We start from the raw sequence: 14308 nt of genomic DNA, 5'->3' as shown, positions 1-14308 counted from the left end.
TGTAATCATTTTCATTCTATTTATAATTATTATTATTATTATCAGAAGATGGCAAATTTTTGTTCTATCACTTGCTCTGTGGCTTTGGGAAAGCTGCTACTCAAACCCTTAATCTGTAAAGTAGGATAATTCTAACTACCTTATATGTGGGATTCAAGAGCTAATAGTATTCTCTCATCACTCTCACCACTCTGTTTTATTTTTTATCCTTAGCTCTTACCACCCATCAATATGTTTCTTTATTTGATGTCTGTTTTCCATCCAATAAAATGCAAGCTCCATGAGGAGGTACTTGGGGTTTTTTGTTAATTGCTGTGTCTTCTATGCCTACAACAGTGCCTGGAACATAATAAGTTCTCAATAAAATATTTGCTGCATACATGAATAAATAAATAAATGAATGAGAAGTGAGAGGCACCTGCTATGCTAAACAGTAGTTGTCACCATGTTTAGGGTCCCTTTCACTATCATAGGTGGCTCCTGGCTCTATCAGTTGGTGATCCTTGTTCTTAGCACTGGCGTCTCTTCAATTGTGTTGTAGATGAGTGAAACAACTGGGTTGTTGTCACAGCAAGGTCACATGAGATTAATTGCAAAAATAAGGGTTTCAGAATTTTTAAAATCAATTCTCAGGAAGAAGGGGAAACAACTGCAGAAAGGGAGGGAAGACTGGGAAAAGGAGAAAAAAGCATCTTTTGCAAAACATTTTGTCACATGAGGCCATAGGCTACATACAAGTCTGTGACCGAGATTTACCCAGCCCTAAACTTAGCAGGCATGAGAAAGCAGCTGCGTCAGTCAGGTGACCCCCAAAAGAGCCCTTTGGCATAAGAGCTCCAGACTGAGATTGTGGCGAAGTGAGAAACTGTCTTTTATGAAATCTGTTGTTTCTGAGCTGTTAAAGGCACCAGTGAAAAACTTCCCAACTGCCCCCTTCATGTGAGATTGGGAGAATTTCTTTTAAAAGTAATAAAACTCAGTGTGCCGTAGCACAGCAGATTACAACAAGAAATACTTAGGAGCTGAGCGCTGGTTAGGTGGGCCTGAGTTTGAATGCCAGCTCTGTCTCTTGCTGGATATGTGAACTTGGGCAAGTAACTTAAACTTCTCTGAGCCTCTGTAGAAAAGAGGAACCAATAGGTACTTTGCAAAATTGTTGAGAAAATTCAGTGAGTTGATTTCTGTGAAACGTCTGGCACATTAATGGATGGTAGCTGTTGTTATTCATGATTCAAGCTACACAGATTATTTTATTTTCTTTAATCCTCATGCCGACCCTCTGAGGAAGATACTGAGATTATTCCCATTTTACATATGAGGCGATGGAAGTCTAGAGAGGTTACCTGACTCAGTCAAGGCCACACAGCTAGTGAGCGTCCAAGCCCTGATTCTAGCCAAGTCTGTAAGAGTTCAGGATTTTAGTAACTGACAAGTTGTATAATGTTCCTCGTAAGAGCAACAGAAGCTTGGCGGGCAACTTAAGGCCCAGATCGTCTGCATTCTCTTGCATAATACTCTGGTGGCAATCTGAGGTTACTGAATTTCAAATACACACTGGCTCGTTGTTTACAAAGGATTATGAGAGACCCATTGGGCTCTGAGAGGCAAGGTAAGGTCAGCTCATCTTAAGCTTGTCTTCTAGATCAACCCAGAAGTTCATTAACTGATCTCTTATGTAAGTCACCATGATTTTGTGAAAGGTGTTTCTGTCCCCTTTGATTCGCCTAGCCCTAGACAACTATTCCCGTTAATGGGCATAAATTAAATTGTGCATACCAATTATCTATTTATATCTAACTATATTTATTTAATTCAGGAGATGAAATAGTAAGAATAAGGTGTGTATAAGGATCTTACCTTTCCTCTTGATTTATCCTGAAAAAAATTAAACTTAATTCCAGTTAATTTGATTTGAGTAGCTCTTTGCTGGTCATTAGAGAGAGAGAGAGAGAGAGAGAGAGAGAGAGAACTCAGCTCTCTAAGAGAATTTTAAGAAGAGAGGAAAAGAAAGAGATGCCTAGAGTTGGAAAGGACCTTAAAAATAATGTAGGCCATCTTCTGAATTTACAGACATTTTATAAGAATTTTTAACAAATGTCACCCAGCCTTTGCTTGAATAGTACCTACTAATTCTTTGTAAAAGAACTCATTTCATTGTCTGCCTGCATCAATTATTAGAAAGTTCTCTCTTACTATGAGATGCTACATGCCTCTCTGTAACTTCTAGTTTTGCCTGAGGAAGCAGGCAAAGTAAGACTCATCCTTCTTGCCTTGCCCTTCAAATATTTGAGGAAGACAACCACACCCACCCTCTCCCCTCACCCATACAAAGTGTCCTGGCCGCACAGTCACAGGTTCTTCTTTAAGTGTCCATTCTCTGCAAAGCAGTCAGGGTGAGCCTTTTGAAACATAAATCAGATTCTATCATGGCCCAGCTCACATTCCTCCAGTAGCGTCTCATCATACCCAAAATGAAACCCAATATCTCCCCATGGCCTGCAGGGCCCCTTTGACATCGTCACCCACTGCTCCTATCTCTGCCTCCACTACAGTCACCCTGGCCTCCTCGAACACCAGGCGTGGCGCTGTCTCAGGGCCTTTGCATTAGCTATTTCCTCAGAGAGACAAGTGGCTGCTCCTTCACTTTATCCAGATTTACAATCAAATGTCATCTCTGCAGAGGGACCTTTTTTGACTACCCAATTAAAAATGGCTCCTCCCATTACTCTGTTTTCTTATTCTGCTTTAGTTTCCTTATCATTTTTCACTAACGGAATTATGTTATCCATTTATTCTCTCACTAAAACATGGGCTCCATGGGGCAGAGGCTTTGGTTCACTGCTGCCTACCCATGCCTGGCACATATTAGCTGTTCCGTAAAAGCTTGTTAAAGAAGTAAACAAATGAATGAGTGAATTAATGAATGAATTTGGTGATATGGACTCCCCATCACCGTGGTCATGCCTGTCTTAATGCTGTCTAGTTTTTTAGTGACCTCCTAAAATGAGACATCCAGAAGTGAACACAAGATAGATGGAGTCTGGGCAGCGTCACCGTCACCTGAACTTTGCTCTCCTAGTGTGGGCAGTAATCATTCTCCTAAAGGACCACAAGATAAAATGAAGTCATTCTGAGCTGTGGTCAAACATGGACTCATATATAGCTTGCAGGTAACAAAAAGTCCACGGTTTGTTTTATAAGAATTGTTTTCGATTCTGGTCTCTCCTAGTTTGAAGTTGTGTAACTGAATTTAGTATTCTTATTTTAAGAATGTTATCCCAGAGAAACTGATCTGAGTCTCTCTCTCTGTATATGTCTTTTTTTTTTAAACTCATGGTTTCAGCCTGTTGTGATATTTTAAAATGTTGATTCATCCCATAGTACATATTACATGGCAGCTAGCTGCCACTGGAATATTGAGTGCAAAATGTACCCCATAGCTGTGATTTAGGAATCAGGAAGTTGCAAGCTCTGTTACACCCACAGGTGCCTCCTGATGCTTAGGAAGATGGAAAAAGGCCATTAAAACAGTGTTGCAAAAGATCTCCCATTTCCACAATCTAGTTTGCACAGAAAAACAGCTGAAGAGGGCAGAAAGATGAACCCCATCTTAATTCTGCTGTCCAAATCTCATATGCAAAATGGCAATCTCAAGTGCATAATTGGCCTAGTCTAAAGTACATCTACTACACTTCCTACAAAAAATCTGCAGACAGGAGGTCACCCCGGAAGCAGATTGAATAGAGATTGAGTGAGCCAAGTCTCAGTATCTCTTGCATATACCCATTCCATTCCTCTATCATAGAACACACCATAGTGTTTTAACAAACTGTTGACGTCTCCATCTCCCAACTAAAACATGAATTCGTTGATGATATGGTTTGTTTCTTTTATCTGCATATCCCTGATACCAAGTAGTACCTGGCATTAAGAAAGCTTTCAATAAGTGTTAGCTAATGTTATTACAGTGGGTGCTTACTAAATTGATGTTGAGCCAATACTGACTGCATTTTTAAAACTCTGACAAAGTTTAGGTTAATTGCCTGACAATGACCAGCATTCTCTTCTAAGCTCTTAGAAGCTTTGAAACAACTTGTCTATGACACCCAAGTTCTGGTCACTTGCTCATTGACCAACCATTTTTTTTGTTGTTGTTGTTAGAATAAGGTCAGTCTAGAATAGAGATTAATCTTGTGGATTATGTTATCTTCTGAATTAGGAAATATTGTGAAGTATCAAGACATCAAAAATTGATCATATTCTCTACTTTTAATAGAGTCTGGTTTCTTTAAGCACATCATCGTTCATAGTTGGAATTCTCATCCTGTTTAGATCGTGCCAGTTTTGTAATCCACATTGGGAAATCATGGAGAAAACACTGACTCTCCCACTTAATGGGTACTTGAACTTGGACAAGTTGCCCAATGTCTTTGAGCTTATTTTCTCATATATTGACAATGAAAATATTGTAAAGTGTTTTATGAAAATTAAATGAAGCAATATATGTGAATGTCCCTAGTATGATCTCTGGCATGCAGCAAGAACTTGCTAATTAATAGCTTCTACTTATGAGGTCTCTGCTCCATGCCAGATATGGTTTCATGTATACATATTTGCTTTTTCCTTTCTTTTCACCCTTTCTGAAACAGAGCCCATCCTGAGTCTTTGCTTTTGAGGTTTCTTCTGCCTGGAATGCCCTTCCCCACTTAGTCTACTTTCAAAAAGATTTATCTATTCTTCAGTGACTATATCAGATGGCTGTTTGCCATACAAGCTTTTCTGATCTCCCAATTAGAGATAGTTCAGTTATGTCATCCTGCCTTTCAGTTTTGTTTATTGCAAATTGCGAAGAAGGAACCTAGATCTTTCTAATTTATAGAGCTGGTTTTATTTTTTAAAGAAGTTGTTCTAGTCTGCTAATGCTGCAGAATGCAAAACACCAGAGATGGATAGGCTTTTATAAAACAGGGGTTTATTTCGCTACACAGTTACAGTCTTAAGGCCACAAAGCATCCAAGGTAACACCTCAGCAATCGGGTACCTTCACCGGAGGATGGCCAACGGTGTCCGGAAAACCTCTGTTAGCTAGGAAGGCAGCTGGCGTCTGCTCCAAAGCTCCAGCCTCAAAACGGCTTTCTCCCAGGACGTTCCTCTCTAGCAAGCTTGCTCCTCTTCAAAACATCACTCCCAGCTGCACTCAGTTTCCTCCCCCCCAAGTCAGCTCATTTATATAGCTCCACCGATCAAGGCCCACCCTGAATGGGCAGGGCCATGCCTCCATGGGAACATCTCATCAGAATCATTACCCACAGCTGGGTGGGGCACATTCCAAGCAAATCTAATCAGCACCAAAACTTCTGCCCCACAAAACTACAAAGATAATGGCATTTGGGGGACACAATACATCCAAACCGGCACAGAAGTCTTCCTCAAATGCAAGGCATTATTGTTCTTAAAATCCCACAAACTCTGTTTATGGTTTGTTACCATTAAGATTCAAGCCCCTTGAGATCTGCAGGCAAGAGCTGGATTCTCTTCTTGTGCTATTTTATTTAAAAATGAAATACTAGAGGAAACCTGATGAAAATGGCATGGCAGAGGGCCTGAATTACTCGGAGCAATTCCTAGGAAATCCTCCTATTTTTAGGGATGTTGAGATTTTCGTCAAGCATGAGTCGATTAAGAGGCCCGTACCATGGTTCACATGCTTCAGTCCTCCTGTGAATTGTCAGACTCAGAGAGAAACCCAGGTGACTCTGGAGTCAGCTTTGATGACAAAGACCTGAGAACTGAAGATTAAAGGTCATGCTGCTCCTCTGTTGGCCCAGATGCTTCTCTGCAGATATAATCTCCCTTGCTCTTGTTTTGCTTTGTTTTGTTTTTTAATGGCAGCTTTATTGGGATACAATTAAATTCACCCTTTAAACTGTACAGCTCTATGGTTTTTAGTATATTCACAGAGGTGTGCAAACATCATCACTATGTAATTTAAGAACATTTTTGTCACCCCCAAAAGAAACCTCATTCCCAAAGGCAGTCTCCAGCCCCTGGCAACCACTAATCTATTTTCTGTCTTTATGGATTGGCCTATTCTGGATGCTTTATATAAATGGAATCCTGCAATATGTCCTTTTGTGGCTGCTGTTTTTTATTTAGTATGATGCTTTCAAGGTTCATCCATGTTGTTGAATGTGTCAGTGATTCATTTTTTATTGTCAAATAATATTCTATTGTATCAATATTCCATATTTTCTTTATCCATTTATCAGTTGGTAATGCTGCTGTGAACATTTGTGTACAAGGTTTTGTTGGATATGTTTTCCATTCTCTCGGCTATATACTTTGGGGTGGAATTTCTGGGTTATATGGTAATTCTATGTTTAACATTTTGAGGAACTGACAAACTGTGTTCCAAAGTGGCTGTATCATATTATAATTCTACCACAATGCATGAGGGTTCCAATTTTCTACATCATCACCAACACATGTTGAGCATCTTTTCGTGTGCTTATTGGACAATTGTACTTCTGCTTTGGAGAAATATCTGTTCATATACTTTGCCCATTTTATAATTGGGTTGCTTGTCTTTTGTTGTTGAATTCTAAGAGTTGTTCATATATTTGGATGCTAGGCCCTTATAAGATCTATGAGTTGCAAAGATTTTTTTTTTCCCATTCCAAGGGTTTTCTTTTCATTTTTTTGCTGTCTTAACAATATTGTCTTCTATTCCATGAAATGGGATATCTTTCCATGTTTTTAGGTTTTCTTTACTTTATTTCAATGATGTGTTCTAGTTTTGAACATATACATTTCTCTCATCTTTTGTTAAATTTTATTTCTAAGTATTTTATTCTTTTTATTGCTATTGTAAATGGAATTGCTTTCTTAATTTCATTTTCAGATTGTTCATTGCTAATGTAAAGAAATACAACTGAGTTTTGTACATTTATCTTATATCATGTAAACTTCCTGAACTCCTTTAATTGTTCTAATAGTTTCTTTGTGGCTTTGTTAGGATTTTCTATATACAAAATCATGTCATCCATAACTAGAGATAGTTTTACTTTTTCCTTTCCAATTTGGATGCCTTTCATTTCTTTTTCTTCTCTAATTGTTCTGATTAGATCTTCCAGTACAATACTGAATAGAAATGGCAAGACCAAACATCCTTGTCTTATTGCTTATCTTAGGGAAAAAGCATTTAGTCTTTTTCCATTAAGTCTGATGTTAGCTGTGAGTTTTTCACAGAGGTCTTTTATCAGGCAGAGGAATTTCCCTTTTATTCCTAGTTGTTGAATGTCACTAGCTGTTATTCGATTGCAAGGGGAATCACACAACTGGCAGTTTTGCTTCCTCCCAGAGAGAGTACCATCGTGCTGCCCAGCATGTGATGATGAGATTCCCATAGCAAGCACAGACTTCCTTTTAGATTTGAGTTCAAATGGATTTCTTAAGTTGAAGCTCAACTTCTTGGGGCTTTCCAAAACACATAGAGAGTCTTCATTATTGTGGTTGAAACCTGCAGGTCTGCCCTGCACCCCTATCCTTCACCAAATAAGTGTTTCTCATTTTCTCTTGAGGTTAGAGAGAAGGGGAAAGGAGTGGTTTTTAACATTGATAGATTTAATTTCCATATAATCTCTGTATAGATAAAGAGCATTTTTCTAGAACCTATGAGACCACTAAGCACCTACATGTGCCCAGAGCTTTGTCACATGCTGGATAGTGGGTGATGAAGTCTTTCTTCTTCCCTATGTGGTAATGGCTAATATCTGTGTGTTTTCTGTGTTTCAGACACTAGGCTACTTGTTGAACATGCATTATCTCATTTGATGTTCATATCAACCCTGTGTGATGAGAACTGTAACTATTTTTGTGAAAAGAAATAATTTTAGAGGTCTGTCAGGCTCCAGAATCTAGACTCTTAACCTCCACACGATGCGTCTTTCTCCTCTTCTCTGGAAATTTACAATCTTACTGAGACTAGAAATGCTCAAATAGAAAACAGGAGATCTAGAATGACAAGGGATAAATGCCTTGGGTAGAACCTGTAGGTTCTAGAATGAGGATGATGTAGTAGGGGGCGCAGTAGTGAGGGGTGGCTTGTGAGCCTGCTGAGCCTTGGGGAGAGCTTTGGCCTGACTGACATTTGGGTGATCAGAATAGAAAGAGGAGCACTTTTGGGCAGGAGAAACGGCATGGCAGCAGGGTGAAGGCGGAAATAAGCATGGACTTCTTGCAAGAAGAAGTTGTCTAGAGTAAGAGTTTCTGCCACTCATCAATAAATTTTGGCCAGATTTTGGTGTGGGGAGGGTATCTGAATACTGAAACCAAGGGCTTAGATTTAGAACCACATATTAAAAAAGGAATTAACACGGCTATTGATTTTTTTTATTTGTTTCCACAAGAGGCCTTCCTTGAACTTCTAGGGTTCAGAGGAGATGTCATTAGGAAGGGCTGTAAGGAGTGGGGGTTGACTGGTTAGGTGGCAACCTGGCTGTCCACTCCCACTTCAAATAGAGCCACTCCAAACACAGATGGGGGAATTCAGTTTAAGATTTCATTTGAGTATAAGGTATTAATGGTTGAAGAAAGGGCTAAAAAGTCAGAGTTAGCCCAATAACCAGACTTTACCCATGCAGAAACATGGGCTTGAAGGGATATAGCTAGTTAGTAACAGAGCAAAGACTACAATTCAAGTTTCTGTTGGCAAGTACTTCATTCAACAAACATTCATTGGTTGTCCATTATATCCCAGGCAGGATACAAAGTTCTATGGAGTACAAAGATAAATAGTCCCAGATTTCAAAGAGATCACAAGGGATAGAGATACCTTAAAAGGAGATTACAGAAAACATAGGAACAGAGCCAGGGTAGCCCATCACTCTGCACTGTGAAGGCAAAATCAGCAAGCCTTCACAGAGGCATGGCACCCGACCCAAGTCTTCAGGAATGCCTGGTGTTTGCCAGAGAGATTAGGTGGAAAAGGGCATTCTAGGCAAAAGCAATAACATGCATTAAGGAATGGAGGTGTGAGAGAACACAGCTTACTCATGGAATAGCAAATATTTCTCTAATTCAGACGACTTGTCATTTATTAAGCATTATTCTGTGCCAGGCATTGCACTAGGTGATTTATGTGGATTATCTCATGTAATACTCTTAAGAATCCTATGAGATGGACACAGATGAGAAAATTGACGTTTAGGATGGAGAAGTAATTTGCTGAAGGGTCATGCAAGGTCTCACAGCTAAATAGCAGTAGGGCTGGGATTTGAATCCAGGTGACTTGATTCCCGATTTAAAGTCCTATATGCCTTGTTGAGCTGTTTTGATTTTATCTTCTACATCAGTGATTCTCAAAGTTGCAATTGGGCTTGTTGAAACACAGATTCTGAACTCCACCCCTGAAGTTTCTGGTTCAGTAGATCTGTGGTAGTGTCTGAGGATTTGCAGTTCTAAAACGTTTCCAGGTGATTCTGATGCTTCTGCTCCAGGGAACACATTTTGAGAACCGCAGAGGTAAGGAACCACTGAAAGGTTTTGAGTCTGGGAGGAAAATGATTATATTTGCATTTTATGCAGCTCTCAGGGCAATGAATGGGAATGAGTTACAGGTTGGATTAAAGAGGGACTCAAAGTGGTGTTTGGAGGAGGCAGAGAGAACAAATAGGAAGAGAAGTTTTGAGATGAACGTCCAACCAGTGTCCAGAGGGATGAACCTGCAAGGAATCACACAGGAAGATGATTTAGGAACTTAAAAGTGATGGAGATAGTTATCATCAAATAACTATCATCTACACACATGGTGTCTGATTAGAAGCAACAGGTGAAAAGACTGTAGTAAAACAAAGAATGGTTTTAATGTTTCCATGATAAGAAATGGAATTGAGAGGGCGAAGTGGTTGTTCAGGTAGCTGTGTTTTAGACGTGTTGACTTAGGACACCTAATTTCGAGACTTGGCGCACTTTTATTCCAAAATCTTGGAGAAATCACCTGTTCCTTGAGTCTCAACTTCTTCATTTGCAAGTGGAGTGACAATAGAGTCTTAGTGCCTATGTGAGACAGGAGGGTAACAGGTAAGAGTCTTCAACCCTGCGGGGAAAAAAAGTATTTGGTAAAATATTTTTCTCTAGTTAAAGCCCCACCCATTCATGCTTATATATCAAACAATAACATTACAAAGCTGATGCAAAGATGCAAACCTTCATTAGGCTCTCACATATTCTATGAGCCAAAATTCCAAACGGTTATATCCTTTCTCTGTTCACCTGGAAATTTAAAGTACAGATTTTATAGTAGAAGAAAAGAAAAAGATTTAATTAAATTGAGTTTTGCATTTTAAAATGTTTTATAATAAGCTAAAATTAGGAACAAAGCTGAGTTATTTCCTGGTGATATTTTTTTTAAAATCTCAGTTATGAATAAATGTATCTTCAGTGTTCAAAGTCCAACATAACACTACTTTCAATCAACTGTCTTAAAAGATTTTTAAAACTATTGACAAATGTTTAAAGCTATTAGCTGTATCCCTTATTTTAACTATTTAATTCTAGCAAATGGACACATATCTCTATATTTTTCTTACAATGCAATTAAAATTTAAGAAGTGAGTTTACTGAGGATGTATTTAGTAATCATAATCACCGTGTTCGTTAACCCAGGAGTCACACTTAACACCTTCCTGTCCCTCAACTCCCAAATCCAATTCAATAACAAATTCAATAAAAAGGCTTTTATTTCTTAACTCTCTCACTTTTCTCCATCTCCACCACTGCCATGACCTCCTTGTGTAAGCGACCATTATCTTTTGTCTGGATTATTGCCATAGTTTCCAAACTGATCTACTGTATCCTTTCCTGACTCCCTCCAATTCATATCCACACTTTAGAAAGGTTAATGCTTCAAAATCGGATTATCCTGTCACCTGCTTAAGCCTTTTACGACCTTTCCATTGCTTTTAGGGTAAAGACAGCATGGCCTAAGATGGCCTGCAAGGCCCCATGTGAGCTGGTCTCTACTGACCTCTCCAGGCCCATTTCACTCCATGCTCACTTTCGCTTTCCCTGCGATGGTCACACTGGCTCTCCTTCAGTCTTACGCATGTGCCATGCCTCTGCCCTACGCAGACCTCTGTACATTCCATTCCCTCTGTCTGCGATGCCTTTCCTTCTCTCTCTCTTTTTATTCAATTTTTTTTTTTAATTAGAGAAGTTTTAGGTTTACAAAAAATAATCATGCAGAAAATATAGAGTTCCCATATACCCCCCTTCCCATTTTCCCTCCTCTCTTAATCTAGTTACCTTTGTCTACCCATCAGATCACAGCTCAACTGAGACTACCCAAATCTTCTTTGACCTCCCTGACAAAGTCAAACCTGAAGTATATGTTCTCATAGCCCCATTTTATCTCTACATTTCTGCACTAACCACAGCTGCATTTTATATTTATGTCTGTAAATATTTGATTAAGGTGGAGGGCAGAGACTATGTCTGGTTTGCTTCCTCTGTAGTACTGATGCCTACAACAGTGGTTGGTACATGGTAGGGGCTAATGACTGTGCAAGGAAGAAATTTTTCTGGAGGGCAGAGAGTATTCGGATGTGGGGGCTCATGCTCAGATTCCACTGGAGTAAACATGAGGCATGGAAGTTTATGATATAAAATGAAGTCATCAAAAGATGTGGCAGTGCTGATTCCAGCTTTTAATCATGTAAAAACTAATAGCACAAGTCCTGTTTGCATTTGAACAAGCTTATGCTATTCTTCCACTAGAGAGCCCTGTGGGACTGGAGATTACCCATAAAACTGCTTCTGTGATTTAGAATCTTAAGTGGTGTCTACCTTAAACATATTCGCAGTCCTGTATTGCAGTAGCAGATGAGTGATGTAGCTACAGCATGGGGGTCAGCTTGATCCTCTAATAATCATAATTTTCTGCTCAATTTAGAGTGGTAATCCCCTTTTCAAAGACTTTTGTCCACTATTTTGAATTTCCTAATAGCACTCAACCAGAGCAGAATGTAAAGACAAGGTCTATCTCAAAGAGTTTTAAAACAGAATAGGAAGAGTATATGTGAGTACTGTTTTCTTATTTTCCAAGTGTATACACTATAGTTACTGCTAAATGATACTACTGAAAATTGGGTGGTCAGTAATTATCTAACCTCAGAGTCTTAGAATTTTTCTGGAAATAATGTAGAAAGTTAAGTCACATGGATTCTATATAATAAGAAACGAAGGCATGTGAAGTTCCATCAGTTCATGAAAATTCCATAATTACTGCTGGATGCAAGAATGACACCCCTGCCTTACGTATCTTTCAAATCTCACTGCTAGACCTCAGGCTCTCTTATCTTAATCAGAGTTTGAGAACAAGGACTCATAGAATCCTTTCATGAAAAGATGGACTGTGCATTTGTATAAATGCATCTACTGTATTTCAATTAAGCAATACACACACTGCTGCTTTGTACCACCAGCAAAGTAAATAAAATACTGTTCTGCTGCATACAGTTTGGAGATGATTCCCATGGAGGAACAGCCATGGTTTATCATTGGGAGATCTAAACTTCAGTGTCCAATTAATAGTTAATGCTATTAATAATGTGTTAAAATTATATTATGAATCAGCTCAAGCTATTCAACATTCAGAGCGTAAACAAATTAACGCAGAATAGTTTACTTTTATGCTCTGTATCTCTAATAAATGTGGTCCTTAGATTACTTGCATTGGAAGAATATGCTGTACCGGTTCTCGTCTGGCCCCTAAACTCTCCATTCTCCCCTCTGCCCTCTCGACATAATGAATCAGAGCCTTGGGAGTAGAACTTAAACATCAGCATTTTAAACTGGCTCCCAGGGTAAGTCTAATGTCCAACAAAGTTTGAGAACCACAGAGTGATTTCTAGGGGCTGAGACTGTTGAAAAGATTTGCTTAAAGTTCTGGGTTTTCTTCTGCCAGGGGGCAGTGTTCTCTGAAATATGGCTGTATTAATAAACCATGCCAGGCATTAATTTCTTCTGTCTTTCTCATACACCTTCTTGTTTACCGACCCAGCCAAGTGTGACCTTATATAAAAGTCTTAAATACCATAACAAGTGAACTTTCTTAATTTGGTTTGCTTACAGAAGATTTTGGACAATCTTCCACTCGTTTGAGTTGAGTCTACAGACATACTTGATAGATTATCAGGAGTATTGATTTTCTCAGCTCTAGATGATTAGGGTATTTTGTGGTTGATTTGATGGCTGATTTTAGTTATCCTTTTGACAGTTAATTTGTAATGATATCTTGTAGTAAAACTCAGCTTAACTATGGTTAGATGTCCCTCTCTCCCTCTCTCTCTCTCTCTCTCTTTCTCACTGTTAATGAGTTCCTTATGCATAATGACCTGGTAGTAGATAAAGTTCTTTGTAAGAACAGCAAACAGAAACAGTGGCTGAGCATGATCCTTTGAGAGAATGGGTAACAAGTGCTGTGCAGAAGGCAATTATGGAAACGTGTCTGTTAAATTGAAGGCTTTATCCCCCTGATAGCTAATCGACAATGTCAAAAAAAAATAATGGATGATGTTCAGCTTCTCAGCTCTAAACATTTTTCAAGAGGAGCCTTCATTGTCCTCAAGCCATATTTCTACACTCAAATGGACGCTGGTGGGGTCTGGGGAGGTTGGGGAGGAGAGGCTGATTTTTAGACCATTTGGAGCACTGAGGCAGAGAATGAAATGACAGGATTGCTTTGATATTTCCCTTTTTGGTTTATGTGTTCCCCCTCTCTGGAATGGCAGGCCTCCATCTTGAAATTTAACAGGAGTAGTAGAAAAATCTTACATGGGGTTATCATCTTTTATAAGCCTTGCTAAATAAGCAGCTTCAAATCATTTCAGTGTGGCACACAGACTAAAGCAAGAGATTTTTGCTTATACAGAAAAATTCAGATGCCTGCCATCTCTGCAAGAGATTTTAGGAAGGCAACTTAAAGTTTGGTAATGTATTTTCTTTTTTCAATTAGCTGCTACTAAATTCTGGAATATGTAACATAACCCAGGCCTACTGTGCAATCCACTACAAACAAGTTCTTGCTGTTGTGCTATCATGTTTTATTTGAGCAGAGCCTCTGCTCCCTTAGTAATTTGTTGCATGGTAAACCCTGTATTTGTTTATGTGCATACATATGTGCCATGCAAGAATGATTGCCACCTGGCCAGGAAAGGGGAAAAAACCAAAAACAAACCTTCTTCCCTCATTTGAATCCTAAAAGTGTACAATATTTAAACAACTTTCCAATTTAGAGGTCTTGATTTCT

At 39.0% G+C, this 14308-nt stretch overlaps 1 protein-coding gene across 1 annotated transcript in view; it reads left to right on the top strand.

Annotated features, from left to right (window-relative positions):
- The window catches only part of ENPP2 (ectonucleotide pyrophosphatase/phosphodiesterase 2), a 100376-nt gene that overhangs the window by 10411 nt on the left and 75657 nt on the right, over window positions 1-14308 (top strand). The gene's annotated exons all lie outside the window — the stretch shown is intronic.

This window comes from Choloepus didactylus, chromosome 14 (assembly GCF_015220235.1).
Source record: "Choloepus didactylus isolate mChoDid1 chromosome 14, mChoDid1.pri, whole genome shotgun sequence".
NCBI lineage: Eukaryota > Metazoa > Chordata > Mammalia > Pilosa > Megalonychidae > Choloepus > Choloepus didactylus.
Note: the sequence above shows the minus strand (reverse complement) of the source record. Positions and strands in the feature narration are given on the sequence as shown.